Raw genomic sequence first — 16,445 nt, 5'->3', positions numbered from 1 at the left:
TCTCATTTTCCTCAGAAACGGAGATACCACCGTTTTATTTATAAATCCTCATTAGTAAACTGTACAAGATATTGCATTAAGCGTAAATTGTCTTAGCAGATTTGAAAATTTTCTAGCGCTCAGGCTTCAAAAGAATGTAAATTATTCCACCCCCTTAAAATAGATTAGGCGAGTTAAAGAGATAAGAACAAAATGAATGTTTAACATCGGAAGAAGCGAAGATATTAAAAATGCCCAGAAATGGAAACTCTTAGAAATTTCGTGCTAATAGTATCGGGAATTACTCAAGTTCTTTCAATATTAAGGAATGATAATGACTTGTCTATAGCCGAGAAGTTTTTTCTTTCTATTCAGAACCGATCATGCAATAGATAAGGAATATTTGGTGGGAATTTTTTTTAATATATGAAAATTCATTGATTACATAAAACTTGTTTCTAAGTAGTAATAAAAATAAGTTTGGTTGATAATTTATTATGGGTTTAAAATAAATACGAAAAAAACAATGCATTGTTTTAAACAGAACATGATGGCCTAGCAAGTGAATGAATATTGTATCCATTCAATCAACAGGCTGCTGGTTGGATTGGAAGAGTTTATTGAGGTGAGAACCACCATACCCTTGGAGGGTAATGGATGGCAATACTGTAGCCAATGAAGTTCTAACTGAGGCTCGCCCATTGCTGTTACCCTCCTGCCATGATCAGAGCTTTAATAGCTCAATAACACCTTATCCCTACGCTGTCCTCTACAGATAACGGGGAAGATGAAAAGCATTCTTGCTTCGCCCCTTTAAGCCAGTCCTTATAAGGACTATAAGGCTGCTGGTTTTCAAATCCCGATATGGGCATGGATATCTGCGAATGACTTCGGGTTGTTAAATGAATTTCATTGTTTATTATGAGTGTCTCGCTCTATTTATTGTAGAAATGGCTTGAAAGTTCCATCTGTGGTCTGTGGAGTAGTTCAAGATTAACCAACACGTAATCCAACTGTATTAATGTACGATTGGGTTTACAAACGTTTGTGAGTGAGAAACACTTTTTAAGATTTCGATGTAGTTTATTTATGTGTTTTTATCTATGAATAAAACGTATTTATCATATATTAATAACATATCTTTTATTGTAGTATAATCTTAAGGATTTCTTACTTTAAAAATATGATTAAGATTTAAATATCTGTTAGACATGAAATGAGTTTTATAATTCTGAAAATATGTGAATTCGTTTTAAATTCACTTGATATTTTAAAATTTCTATGCTTACAAAATGGAGTCTAGATTCCTTGCATCTTCTGCCTATATTTCCTTTGTTCAACTCCGCTTGTAATTAATCCAACTAAGAAAAATTAATCCAACTAAAAAACAAAAATACATACAAATCTCCACGAAGATCACATTCTTTGATAATGACTTTATCCATGATAATATTATTATCAAAAATGCTTTAATACACTTGGACTACGTCAAACAGGATACTAAAATTATACCCAAAATAGACCAAAATATACTTCACACAGAATTCATGGGACAGTTTTAACACAAGCAGCTGCATTATCACAAGATGGATAGTAATTAAAGCAAGACCATACACACGCAACAAGAAGAAAAATGAGTCTGAGCTGCTGCATGAAATTTCTAATTACAGTCTTCGCAGGGCAAAGTTGGTTGTCACTTCATATAAGTCAACGACACACAACACGGTCAAGCCAGACTTGATAAAGAGCTTCTCTTTCTCTCTCTCTCTCTCTCTCTCTCTTGCACTGCCCACCGAAACGCATCAGAAAACACAGTCCTTAACTGCTCTAGACCTATCTTGTATGGGGGTTATCGGTAGACGAAGCCTCTACTAAGAGATATGATGAACAACCACATGACGATATATCGTGAAGATGACATCATCGGTGCAAATCTTGTGTGACGTTGTCACTTTCGTAAGTGTTTCCGGAAAACCAGATCTGTTTGACAGATTTCCGTTTCTACTACACATTCGTTGCGTTGTGCTGGTGTTCTGTCATGCGAAACTCGACCTTCAGCACCGATATCCAGCCGTATAATTACCGAGTCCCTCGCTTGGCGTATCTCCTTGATTACAAGAACAGCGTGTTTCTGGCTACACACACGGGGAAGGCTGCCCGATAGTATTAAAGCTGAGATTAACGCAGAATAACCAATAAAGAGTGAAACAAAAGCATGTCCCTCCTGCTGTTCTTTGATTAAGTTCTTGACATGAAGACTGGATGATATTTACGGATGAAAAAATCTTTAAAAAGTTTGCAATAGAAGCAGACATTATGAGCTGTAATAACTCACTCGCATTCACGCGTTTCCTTTACCCCCACACTCTTTAGTTTAAGTTTTTAATCATCTGGCTTTTGAAATGGTTGAGTTGCTTGAAAGCTTTCCACTGTTTGTTTTTTTACTATGTGTCATGTTTTTCAATCGTTGTTTATGCTTTAAGATTTAAATTTTATTCGAGTATTTAGTGGAGAAAAATCACGGAGCAGCAATTTTAGGACAGCGAAAGTAAATTAATTATATTTAATTATATGGATTTGTGATAAACAAACTCTTTTTTAAAATATCTGCAGCACTTATCAATTTATAGGTTCGATTCCACTCGTCCGGTAGAATTTTTGTTTTTTTTTACGTTTTAACTAGTTCCCGAATTACTTGATCTCTGACACAGGCAAATAGGGATTTTTGTTCTTCTTCAAATTAAGATTTGTAACGCATAAAATCAATATAAAACTCATCTTATTTTAAAGAACGATATAAGTACTAAACTGAACATCACAAGGCTTCTCTTGCCCCCATTGCCTTAAAATCATCGAAGTTCAATTGCTGATGAAACTAAGGATGCAGACCAACTGTCCACCTATTTCTAAAAGTTTGTTAAAGGATTTCTGCCTATTTCTATTGGGAAATAAAAATGTGTTAAACGATTTTTTGAATTTATTAGTATGTTATATCGAACAATCCAGCGCATCTTTTGAAAGCTGTGTATATATTTCAATAAACATATTTTTAGATCCAAGAAGAACTTCATTTTACTATGTATTCTATCCCCCATATGCTAGATCAGCTTATGCAGTGCCTCTTTGTATATTAGATCTTCCATAACTCTATGCAAGTATGAATGACCACTTAATCACATATCATATAAATAAATTATTGCTTACAAAAAATTCACATATGAAAGACTGTTTACAGAGGTTGATGACTTCCTGAAACCTCCCAGTAGTAGGGTAGGTTTCAATAAGAAAAGACCGTAAACAAATACAATAAGAGAAAATTACCAAAAATACAGTAGTTAGGGGTAATAAAGTTATAAACTGCCATTCAAAGTCACTTTTCCAAAACGTTTCCAGAAATAGGCGGTAGATGGCGCTAATCACAGAGCAATAATTTCTTTTTTGGAAAAGTGACTTTGTATGGCAGTTTATAACTTTATTACCCATAACTACTATATTTTTGGTAATTTTCTCCTGTTGTATTTGTATATATATATATATATATATATATATATATATATATATATATATATATATATATATATATATATATATACACACACACTCTTGATAATGCTTGTATAAAATATAGCGAACCGTCGAATTCTGTACTGTTTTGATTTAATAATTATTACCAGAGGATTAGAAAACAGATGTTTTATTATAACTATAGCTATAATTACAACTATTACTGTAGATAGAAAAAAGGCTAGAGTAATTTTCTCAGGGGTATGCACCATTACATTAATACATACATTAATATCGTTCTAAACTTCATCGGACACCACAGAAGAAAATATAAATACTTCAAACATTACTGAAAATGAATAAATATTATTTTTACTGGAATACTGTTTTTTAATAAATCTCCTTTATTTTAATTGATTTTTAGTCGCAAGCGTCTCCCGTGTCACTAATTATGCAAACTTTGTCTTGCTAAGCTATTCAAAAAAAATTTAAAAGACAGTTTTTCTCAACTTGTTTGTCCACTCTCAGTTGACTGAAAGAAATAAAAAAAAATCCAAAATTTCAAAAGAATCTTATTTTTAAAAACTTATCTTTAAAAACGAACTTTTTTTAAACGCAATCTTAAGTTTCAATTAGAAAATGAAAAATGCTCTTTTGGAGAATCTCCGTGTACTGCAGAGAAGTGGGATTTACCCACCTCTCGACTTGCGTATACATGTATATTCATCACATTCTTCCTCAAGCAGAATTTCTTTAAGCTTTAAATCCAAATAAAGCAAGGTGAATATTTGTTCATTTAAATACAGTGTGACCTTTATTAAAGCTCATTCAATATTATGTATGTAGTTGCGAAGATGTACGAGTTCCTATGAATACACATTTTATTACTAAAACTATTATTGTTTTTAAATATTAAACCATTACTATTATGAAAATTATTACTGTTAGTTTAGTTTTTCTCTATTAATTTGACAGCATGTAAATGTGCCGACCTCATTGGCTGAGTGGTCAGCGTATCTGCTTTCCAGCCAAAAGGCTGTAGTTGGTGGATTGAGTGGTGGAGACAGAGAGTTGTAGAATAGGTGCCCTCCCTCGATGAGTCTTTGGAACTCCCTTGAGGTGTTACGTGATAATAATAAATAGGTAGATCATTTTCAGTGTTCTACCATCAACATGAGTTGCACTTTATTCTCTTCCCCCCAGTAAATAAAGTGGTAGACGGTCGCCTGATGTGAAACTATTACTTTACTTATAGCTTAAAAGATTCATATTTGATCTCTAGAATGGGTTCCTTATAAAAGTAGTTTTGATACACATTAATTATTATACTACCTTTCATAGTATATGTATCGCTATCATCACGTTTAACACTATGACTATAATAAAATTCTCTTATCGCTCTATTAACAAGACGCCCCCCCCCGAATAAAAACCATACGCTATTTTGTCCATCAGGTACAAAGTCATCATATGCAATCAAGTAAGTAAAAAAATTAATATATATATATAATACCATGTCTAATGATTTGAAGATTTCGAAAGAGGTAACGAGACAGAAGACTATCCCTAGTTAAAAAGAAGTTCAATAGTGTTTGTTTATACTGTAAAATATTTCACATTTTTATTTTCTTCACCTTGAGATAAAACGTTTTTATAGAAAACCAAACTAATGATAATCAATTGAGCATGAGATCCAGATGACGTTAGGTGAGAAAAAAAATTAGATTCAAGTTCTTGAATTGTTTACATCATGTCTTTTTACTCTGTCGAGCATTTCTCGACTTTTATTGCGAATAGTAGGTTTCCAATTTTTTTAAATCTTTTTACCCATTCGTACACTTTTCTCCATACCGAATCGTTATAAATCCTGGAATTTTTTGATCTTTCCACCTATACAAATCTGACGACAGCAACGTTTTTCAACTAACAACGCAGGAAAATATAACTGGCATGTTTATCTCTCAATGGCACACACACACACACACACACACACACACACACACACACACACACACACACACACACACACACACACACACACACACACACACACACACACACACACACACACACACACACACACACACACACACACACACACACACACACACACACACACACACACACACACACACACACACAATAAGCACTTCCAACTAGGAAGATGCATTTAGATTTAACTACGTACCAAGTAGAGTGATATTGGAAGCATTCGCTGACATGCTATATTACTCTTTTGAATTCTGAAATATTCTCCTGATTTCCCTTGTGAATACTTTAGTCCTCGTTGTTTAAGTCAGTTAAAAAAATACGAGACTGTATATACAAGTAGCGCCGTCTAGGTAATAAGGCAAATAATAGTTTCTGTTATTTGTACTACTTCTTGTTGCGTAACAAGAACGAATTGTGTTATCAGGATGTAAAAAATAATAATAGGTATCATACCTGCAGTCGTAATAAATGAAGGAAGATAAATTTATCCTGTTCCCGAAAGATATATTATTTGACATAAGTGACCTTCTCTACTTTCTTTAGCGTAACAATTGTTAACGATTTGCAGCTGATAAAGTCTAAGCGACCTCATTAATTGTTATCAAAACGCAAAGAAAGCGAAAAACACAAAGAAAGTTAAAATTGTCTAAAGGAAAATAATGATTTCATATTTGTTTACCAAACTATTCGATAAAAGAAAACTAAAAATAATAAAACTCCTGACATTGTTCTATTCATACTCTCACAACGGAGTGGTCAGTTTTTTTAACAAACCAGTGAAGAAATAAATGGTTGTATTGGAATGCCCTTGTAAAACTTAGCCTGCTAACATTCAGGCAAACTTAATCAACAAAAAAAAAGTAAACATATTTGTCGATCATCCATCCAGCAGGCAAGGTCAGACCTCAGAGAAAGTTATTTGAGTTTCTTTTTTTTTTGTTCCTAATCTATAGACGGAGCCAGATGTGTGACACAATCCAGAAAGGCAAGCGTCTATTGTAATGAAATATCGATTTGGTTTGCTTCTGTCTCGTTGCCACTTGGTCGCAAAAGAGCTGGGTTTTGTCATAAATAACTTCCACATCCAAACATCACTCGTCCTAGGAATATATTTCAACTTTTACGTAACTACCAACTTCATTTTCAGTTTTATTGAGGGTTCCCATGGCGAGATGTATCACCGCTGCATATATGGCGCAAATATCATCATCTCAAGTGAAGATATCAATGACCTTCGGGATGTATGATTTTTATTAGGTTTTGGTGAATAGCTAGTGCGTTGGAGAACTCACTGCTATTGATTCTGATAAACCTTTTGAAAGTTAGCAATAAAGTTTTTTCAAATATTGATCAATATTTTGCTGTTGTTTTTTCAGCCAACCTCCAAATGAGAACTTGCTTCTTACAGTTTACATCGGCTTTGTAATTTTTTTTACTTTTGTTTTGAAAAAAAAAAGTTTTGATTTACGTAACTCCTGAAGACTGCTCTTTGTTGTGCAAAACTAATCATCAGGTTTTTTTTAAAAAAAGTTAGATGCTACGTACGACGTAGCATTGCATGCATGTTTGCTATATTGTATCTTAATGCTCAAGCTCTTTTACAACTGTTCGTTGGTGTTTCTTAATAATATATGAAACAGCAGGAACCAAATAAACACACATAAACGCTTATAGGGTTTTTTGATTGGGTAGTCGTTAATGTCAAAGTTCCGTTTGTTAAGACAAAGTTCACCAGTTGAAGATAATGTTGACTGAAATAGTAGAGGTCAATGAAGATGGGTTACTCTTCAATGACGTTTGCAAAAAAAAAAAAAAAAGTTCGTTCTCTAAGGTAACTTCACTGTTTGTGTTACAGTTCATGTTCAGTGACCGTTATTGTCCGATTTTAATTAAAATTAAAATTGTTCCGCAATTTTTCTTGAAAGACGTAAATGTTAATTTAATCAAAATTGGTTTATTCGTTCTTGACACTGCGTTAGCTGTTTGAAATTAAGGCCAAAGCACCCCAGGATAAGAGGCCATTGTGTTATGTCAGTGCACTATGCGTATGTTACCAACTGAGGTTCGGAGAGTAGGTGTCTTCATCTGAATGAGGAAGACCATAGACATAGTTATGATCTAATAAGTGCTGTTTACTTGAGAATGCTCCTGATATCTTAAGATCTTAAATGTAAACAATGAATATTTATTTACTCTTCACAAGAGAATGTAAATCTCACTAAAGGTTTAAATAATTTCCTTCATCTATTGTTCCTGAAGTCTGGTCTGTTTCTCAAAATTTTAATTTATATATCCCAATATATAAATGAAATATATATAAATTTATATATCAAAATTTTAATATATCCTAATCTAGTTTTTTTTTTTCATGTCTAAAGTGATCCCAAACATAAATTGCGATTAACTATATATTTATCAGCAAAGGTAAAAAAAGAAATAACACATATATAACACATTCTGCATGAATTTCATTAGTATCGATCAATTTTTTCCCTTAATCCTTCCGCTATGGTTATACTTTTTGATGCCTTTGGCGGGATAATTTTTATTTATTTATTTATTATTATTTTTAAATATATCAGTCATTGCTGCTTCGATCTACTGGAAATAAATTAAACCACAGGCGCGAAACATAAATTTTGTTATTCAAGTGTTTTTGATTTCGATGTTTAAAGCAATCCTGGAAGTATGTTTTTTCCATGTTATAGGAGGCCTTACAAATTTCAAGGATGGATATTACTATAAGGCATATTCCAGTAATTGGACTACATTTTTGTATTAAGCTAAAAACACAATAAAGAAATAAAACTTGACAAGTTTCGTAAGTCGTTTGACTTACATCTTCAGGGGTAAAAGGTAACTTTTACCTCTGAAGATGTAAGTAGAAAGGTAAGATGTAAGATGTAAGATGTAAGTAGAAAGGTGAGATTTAAGTCAAAAGACTTACGAAACTTGTCGGGTTTTATTTATTTATTGTGTGTTTAGCTTAATACAAAAATGTGGTCCAACTACCGGAATATGCCTTATGAACTTCTAAACTACAGAAACCTCCACTTACAAAATGAATATTACTATCTGAAATCAAGAATTCACAGAGCATAACTCGTAAATATGACTTCTTAAAACTTGAAAAACACGATCATCTCGTTCTTCATTCATTGAGATCATGGTGATCTTGATCCGCAAATTTTTCACTCAAGTACAATTGGCACACAACTAGAGATTAGGATTGGATTTGCAGCTCAAATTGGACCGTTAAAGAATTAGAAAATTTGGAACCTCTGCTTTTGATATCAAATATGGATCTTTAAAAGCCACTTCAATAACCAGTAGTGGTAGCAGTCTCACACTGGACGATGACAATCGTCTGTCACCTAAAGAAATTCAGAAAACATCCATACCCATCCTGGGTTGAAATACTACAGATACGTGGGATTGAATCCTAGAGTCATTCTTGTTCGGAGAATGTCGAATTGGAGAACAGATATGCTCTCAGCCAACAAGACTGGAAAGATGGCCATGGTTTCAGTTATAGTATGATCATGGTGATCATAAACTCGAGAAAGATATGCAGATCAAGTTGAGCATACTCTTAGTAAGAAGGATCTACAGATCCTCCATAATGATCACATTTCCATGGAAACGATCCGTACATCAAGATGACCATACGCCCAATGCTGCTTCTCTATGAATAAATTTTACGTTGGATCATGCAGGATGGTTCACATTGATCAATCACCTGTTATCACTCAACACGGCTGTTGCTGCGCAGTGAATGGCGTTGGATTAACTTATAGTTTGTCTCGTTCTGCTCCGGGTTTGTCATTCAATATAGCACCAATTAGGCTTAGCTCTCCATCCTCTTCCATTTTATAGAAGAGACAAATAGCAAACTGCTGTGTCAGAAGTGGTCTATTTGGTAGAGAAGAGAAAGCATCAACTTCAGGACATTTGGGATCATCACGATAAACATTTTTAGAAACAACAAATAAAGAAGCAAAACATTTGGAATTCAGCTAACAAATACAGATCAGGATACTGTGATATCTAGTTTGAAAGGAGGTTGTTGTATTATGCAAGATAACTAAGTCCAACAGACGTTCGTATGGATTTCTGACAACTGCATGCTTTCATCAGTCGATCGACTATTCGCTAACAAACTGAACTGATGAAAACAAAGAGGGAATGCATTTGCCAGTTTAAACGTCCTGGTGCTTCGATTTGAATTTGGTTTAATAAATTCTTAAAAATTGTAATAAATACGCCTTGAATCCTCAGGTCTTTCCAACTAAAGCTGATATAAAAACAAAAATAAAATAATAAACGATACCAATGCTTTTCTGTGATTTTCTGGGATGCTGTCTCATCCTTTCCTTTTGTTGCCTAAAAGTTATATTTATTTCCTTGATTTTTTTTTTTTTTTTTTTGTAGAAACAAACATGAACTCGAAGAAAAAGTTCTCCAGATACTCCCAATGTAATAAAGAATGACAGAAAATCAATCACAAATAATGGCATTCCGTTCCCAACTGTGACCTAAATAAATATTCCTTTCTGCTATCGTTTAAATTATTGCGCCATGTATCAACGAATTCGAAAATTTATATTGATTGGCACATAGAAGAAGTTTCAAGAAAAGTTCCTTTTACTGTTTTGTTCTAAAGGATAAAGACTTGCCAAATGATAATAATTTAAGGATAATATTAAAGGATAAAGATTAGATGACATAGTTAAAGGACGAATATTGGTTAAATGATATATTTGATTGATTGGCTAATAGATGAACTTAAATAAATGATATTATTTATTTATATATTATACAAATGATCATGAGTTTGATATTTGTGATTTTTTTTTAAAAAATAAAAAAACCAACCAATTTATTTTTAAAAATCCAAATAGAAAATATCCTATATAAGCAAAATGATTTTTATCGTCCGATGGGATACTACTACCATATTTATTGGAGACCTGAGGTGATATCTAACAGTATTTGGCCTTAACATTCTTGGGGGAGGGCGGAAATGGGGAGCGGAGAAAAAGAGAATAGTTTCTTGAACCTCTCCTATAACATTGCGGAAAAATATAAAATACATACTTTTACTTGCAATAAATGGAAGTACACGGCACTGGAGATGCTGCGAAATATACAAGTTTTTCTCATCGATTGCACAGATATTCGCACAATAGCTGTAGGAAATTGAGACGAATGGGGATCTGTGCTTCCAAGCGCAACAAGGTTCTTTTTAATACTAGAACCAAGTAACACTGGCTGGGTTCCCTCAACTGATAAAAGGGGCATTCTTGATCTCCCCCCTTTCATCCTTGAATAACTGGTTTAATGGAGAGGTGCATATGGATGAGTCTCAAAATCCCCCGTGATGCAGAATTTATGAGATGCTCCAGTTGAGGGTAGACCTAATAGACGGATGTGTTTTCGTGTTATGCTGGCTTACAAGTCGAACAATAGCATTTTCTAAACCATGTATATTGTATAGAGAAAGCGATAGAAAGAGAGAGAGAAAGAGAGAGAGAGAGAGAGAGAGAGAGAGAGAATGCCAAGACTACCAGAAAGTGTGCAACTCTGCGAAATGTGATAGACCAGTAAAATGGATTGCCAATCCGCGCACTCACTTTTGATCTCAACGCGAGTGTATAGAGTGGAGCCTTTTTAGCGGAGTGTAGGGAGGAAATTTTATCGCTGACGATTGATGTCTACAGTACGCATCTCCTCATCGAAAACAAGCAAAAAGAAAGAAAGAAACTATAGCTATAATCTTTAAATTCCACACAGCGGAAACTATCACAACAAACAATATTTTTCTTTCCATAAAAGATATTTTTGTCTTAGTTTTTTTTTTTGTGTGTGTGTGTGTGTGTGTGTGTGGCGCTTGCGTGCATGTCCGTATGTGTGTTTCTTTATACTAATAATTCATCGTATTGACGGAATTGGAAGACTTGGTTTCCATGGTTTCAACACGCAGTGTGATCCGCATCCCAAAAAATAGACCGAAAGTAAGATTGTTTTTTTGCATAACAAGAAATGGAACGTGCACATCAACCACAGATGCATCTTAATAGGCTTTAGTGTATGAAATATTTATCTAATCCTCGCATTACGATCGCAGATCACTTCAATCTCAAACGAGCTTTGCACGTAATAGATAGTTTTACGTGTAGGAATTGGTTTGCCTATAAGGAGATTTCGTATAATTTCTTAAAAGCAATTCAGTACGTACAAAATCGTTCCGAGTAATCTCACAGGCTACGTAACAATCATAACTTGGTTTCAAACATCGCATTCATATATATCATCATTTTTACTATCTTATGAGTGAAAAGAAGAAACTGGTTCAAGTGTTTAATCGGAAATTATTGTATACTAGTCAATAAACTGTAAAAGTTCTACATTTATGTTTACATATTATTCGATTATTATTCTAATGACAACTGGTTTCGTTGCTTTTTTTCTGCGAAACTAATAATGTTTTTGATAGGGAATATTCTCCATTGTCACTGCATATTTATCGCGTTTCAATGTGATAAATTTGCTTACTCACCGATCAGCATTGTATGTTAATTGTGCCATGTAGTAACTTGAAGTGATACTACGTTACATTTAGAAACAACAGTCCTTATAGTCCTTATAAGGACTGGCTTAAAGGGGCGAAGCAAGAATGCTTTTCATCTTCCCCGTTATCTGTAGAGGACAGCGTAGGTATAAGGTGTTATTGATCTATTAAAGCTCTGATCATGGCAGGAGGGTAACAGCAATAGCCGAGCCTCAGTTAGAACTTCATTGGCTACGGCGTTGTCATCCATTATCCACCAAGGGTATTAATCACCGCATTGCACGGTCGATTCTCACGTCATTTCCATCCAGAAACAATAGTGACAATTGACAATTGACATTTATGTCTTTAGGGGTGAAACAAGATGCTTTTCATATTCCCCGCTATCTGTTGTGGTTATAGTGAGGGTAAAATTTACGAGCGGTTTGCTCGCCCTGAATGGGCATGGAGATTATGCATCGCTATAGGAGGCTAATATTTGAATATGTCCGTTGGCTCGTATGCTGCAGCTTGCTGAACCAAATCGTTAGGATGTGTGGACGTCTTGAGGAAAAACTTGGATGCTAAGGATTGTAGAAAAGAGAAAATATAGGGAATATTTGTGTCTCTATGAAGTTCATTGTTTCTAGCATACCACGGGGCGTTCAGAATCATTCTCAAGCACTTGTTCTGCACTCGTTGTATCTTGATAATGTTAGCATTAGAGGTGTGGCTCCAGGCCGGAGAGGCATAGGTGATTATAGGACGAATCGTCATCTGGTATAATTGCAATTTGATTCTGTTGCTGAGCTTGCTATTTCTATTAATTAGTGGATAGATCTGAGCTATGGCTTTAGACGCCTTTGCGCACGCAGACTTGATGTGTTGGTTGAAAGATGGCTTTTTGTCGAGAATTACACCCATGTAATTTGTTTCTGTCTGCCAGGGAATTTTAGTATTGAATAGTAATACATCTCCTGCAGGAGATATTGGCCTTTTTGAGAAAAGAACGGCTGAGCTTTTCAGGGGGTTGACTTCCAATCTCCACTTGGAGAACCAACCCTCCAGTTTTAGAAAGTTTTCTTGAAGCTTTCTGGCAATGAAATGGGGTCTGAGAGATCTGGATAGTATTGCCGTATTATCGTCAGCATACAGGGCCAAACATGGAAGCCATCGGATTGTGTGGGGTGTCTGACTTGCATACAAAAAACAGCAATGGAGCCAATAGAGATCCTTGCGGCACTCCAGCAAAGATATGGCGCTGGGACGATGCAAAACCGTTGATTTTAACTTGCATTGATCTATTCTGAAGATATGAATGGATTAGATGAACCATTTTTAGTGAGGTACCGGCTAAGATAAGTTTTTGCAGGAGTCCAAAATGCCAGATTTTGTCAAATGCTTTGGATAGGTCTAGGAAAACAGCTCCTGTGCACTGGCGCCAGTTGTAACTGGTGGTGATGTATTTGACAATTCTGTGGATTTGCTGGGTAGTATTATGGTGTTGCCGAAAACCAAACTGTTCTTTAGGGAGGATGTTTAGGTCATTTACTGAGGTTTGGAGTCGTGAGAAGATGACCTTCTCCGCAACCTTACCCAAGTTGGAGATGAGGCTGATAGGACGATAACTGTGGGGAAGGTGCGGGTCCTTGCCTGGCTTATGTATAGGAATTACATCAGCCAGTTTCCAGGTGGAAGGAAAATAGTGAAATCTTAAAATTGCATTTATTATACTGGTCTGGTTCACTACAGCTTTTCGAGGCAGCAACTTGATCACCCTGTTTGAGATGCCGTCTGGTCCAGGAGCTTTATTGTTCTAAAGTTTTTTTAATAATATCATATAATTCAACAGGTGCAATATGAACAGCACTGGTATCTGGGAGATTTAATGCATGCCTGACCTGTCTCTGGATTTTGTACAAGTGATTAAAATCTAAGTTGTTACAAGAAGGTTTGCACTGCTCCTCAAGATTCTTTAGTATGGCTTCTGCCTTATCTGCATCTGTGTGGACTAGGCCCTGGTTTGAGATTATGGGAGGGAGGGATCTGTTTTTATTTTTGATGTTTCTCAGTAACCCTCAGATAGCGTGATCAATAGGTGAGATAGAGGCTAACTTTTTATCCCAAACTTGGTTTCAATGAGTTTTAAGTGCATCTCTTTCTGTACCATTCAATCTATTAAGCACTGTCTTGTCCTGAGGAGCGCGAGTGTTACGAAATCTCTTCCTAGTTCTGTTCTTCTCTCTGATCAGGTCCATAATATCCTCAGGCAAACGATCAGGCTTGGGAACAGGTTTATGGAAGGATACAACCGTTATAGCGGACTTAATCTGTTGGGTGAGGCTAGTCACTGCAGATTCCACATCCTCTGGTGTGCATATATAAAGGACGGGTCCAATTTGATCCCTAAGTGCTTTAGACAATCTTCCCCACGATATGCCTGAATGAGAGGGAGGAGACAGGCATTCTTGTTCTCCCAATTGCAATAGAATTGGGTTGTGTTCCGACGAGATCTCGTTTAGTGATTTAAGGCTGTACTGAAGCTTAATGTCTTGAAGGATAGCTATATCCAAGATGTCAGCAGTGCCAAACGTACTGAGATGAGTTGGTTCGGTAGGTCCAGCCACAACAGCATAGTTTGATCCTGCGTAGGTGGAAAGGATGCTGCCATTTTTATTGGTAGATTTACTGATCTACCAATAAAATGTAAGTTAATCTGGATGCCATCCTTTTACTCCAAGGATGGCATCCAGATCTGAGGTCAACAATGTCTTTAATGGAGGGTTGTAAGCAGAAAAAACTTTAAGGTTTCCAATTGAGTTTGTGAGAACATTAATTCCTGTGATTTCGAGGTCGGTGGTTGAGGGTTGGTTATTGAATGATGGTTGATATAGTTTTTTGATAAGGGTGTCTGTACCTCCACCTCTATACCCAAGTCTGTCGTTTCTGTAAATCTGATACCCTCTGATTTTTCGGTTGTTAGCAGGCCTCAGGTGAGTTTCATTGATTAGAAATATATCTGGGTTGTATCTATTATTGAATTCCTGGATTTCTAACAGTTTATTTTTGATACCGTTGGCATTCCAAGCAATACTCCTAAGAGAATTTGGGGTTATTTTTTCCCTATGCATGAGAGAGTGCAGATAATATGGATTAGGTTTGCTGTAAGAATCTTTTTGTAACACTTAGTGATGGATTTGAGTTGCTGAAATCCTGCAGCATGTTTGCAAGAGAAGAGGTGATAATAGCTGATAGATTTCAATGTGGATTATTCAGGTTCTTGGTTTCTACTATATGTTTGGAACAGGCCACATCAGCATATGTTCTCGCTTGATGTTGAAGATTCATTTTCTTAAGGGGCTCAGTTAATGATGAGCGAGCACCTGTTGTCATGATCTCACCCTTGGAGGACTGAGGAGCCTGAGCTTCAGGAACTCTCGCACTAGATGACGAGGTAGATTGATGATTTGGATCGTTCCATCTGTTTTTGGGGTGATGTATACATCCTCTATAATTAGCGGGGTGAGGACCCCCACAATTAGCGCACTTACCCGGGGTGGATTTTGGCTTGGCACAGGTGTTTGTGGGGTGATTCTTGCCACATTTTAGGCATCTGAACTGAGCTTTGCATAGCTTCTGAGTATGGCCAAATTTTGGCATCTGTGGTACTGCCCAGAAGACGCTTTCTTTCGCAATGGTTCTGGGGTGATTTGGGGTCCACAGATTGATTTTAGATTATAGATGTCTTTGTAAATGTTATGAATTTCTACTAAGACTAGAGGCATAGGTGTCTTATTTGATCTAAACATTCTAATGACCTTTATGGGAGGTAGATCCTGTAAGTTAAGGTCAGTAACTATTTCATCCGTGTCAATATCCTCGGAGACTCCTCGTAGGACCACTTTCAGATTTTTTTCGGAGGCAAGTGAAAATGTGTGATATTGAGTTCCTCTTGCGTCCAGTTCCTTTGTAAGATTTGTAAGATCGTTTTAACTGCGTATGAGCGTTAATAAAAATCCCGCAGAAATTTTTGTAGAATATCCCGCAGCCGCAAAGGACTGCCAGCAATACCAAGCGTAGGCCAAAGGAAGCAATAACAATTAAATTGCATCTAATTAAAGTCTTACCTTGATATTTCACAAAATGAAGAACGCTTCGAATTCATTCATTCATTCACAATCCTTATGCGACAACTGCTATCGTCCATTTTTGTATTCTTATTATATATATATATATATATTAAAGGTGTGGATGTTGAAATAAAAATAAAACAAAAATACCGAGAAAGTTTCGTATATTCTGAAAGAAATCGTGGAAATAGATATATAAAAGTTTATTATACATAAATTATATGGATTTTTTTTTTAAATTGAGAGAGAGAGAGAGAGAGAGAGAGAGAGAGAGAGAGAGAGAGAGAAGA

The sequence above is a fragment of the Typopeltis vanoorti genome, chromosome 1 (assembly GCF_054136105.1).
Source record: "Typopeltis vanoorti isolate ZY-2024b chromosome 1, IOZ_Tvanoo_1.0, whole genome shotgun sequence".
In the NCBI taxonomy this organism is placed as follows: Eukaryota; Metazoa; Arthropoda; class Arachnida; order Uropygi; family Thelyphonidae; genus Typopeltis; species Typopeltis vanoorti.
Note: the sequence above shows the minus strand (reverse complement) of the source record.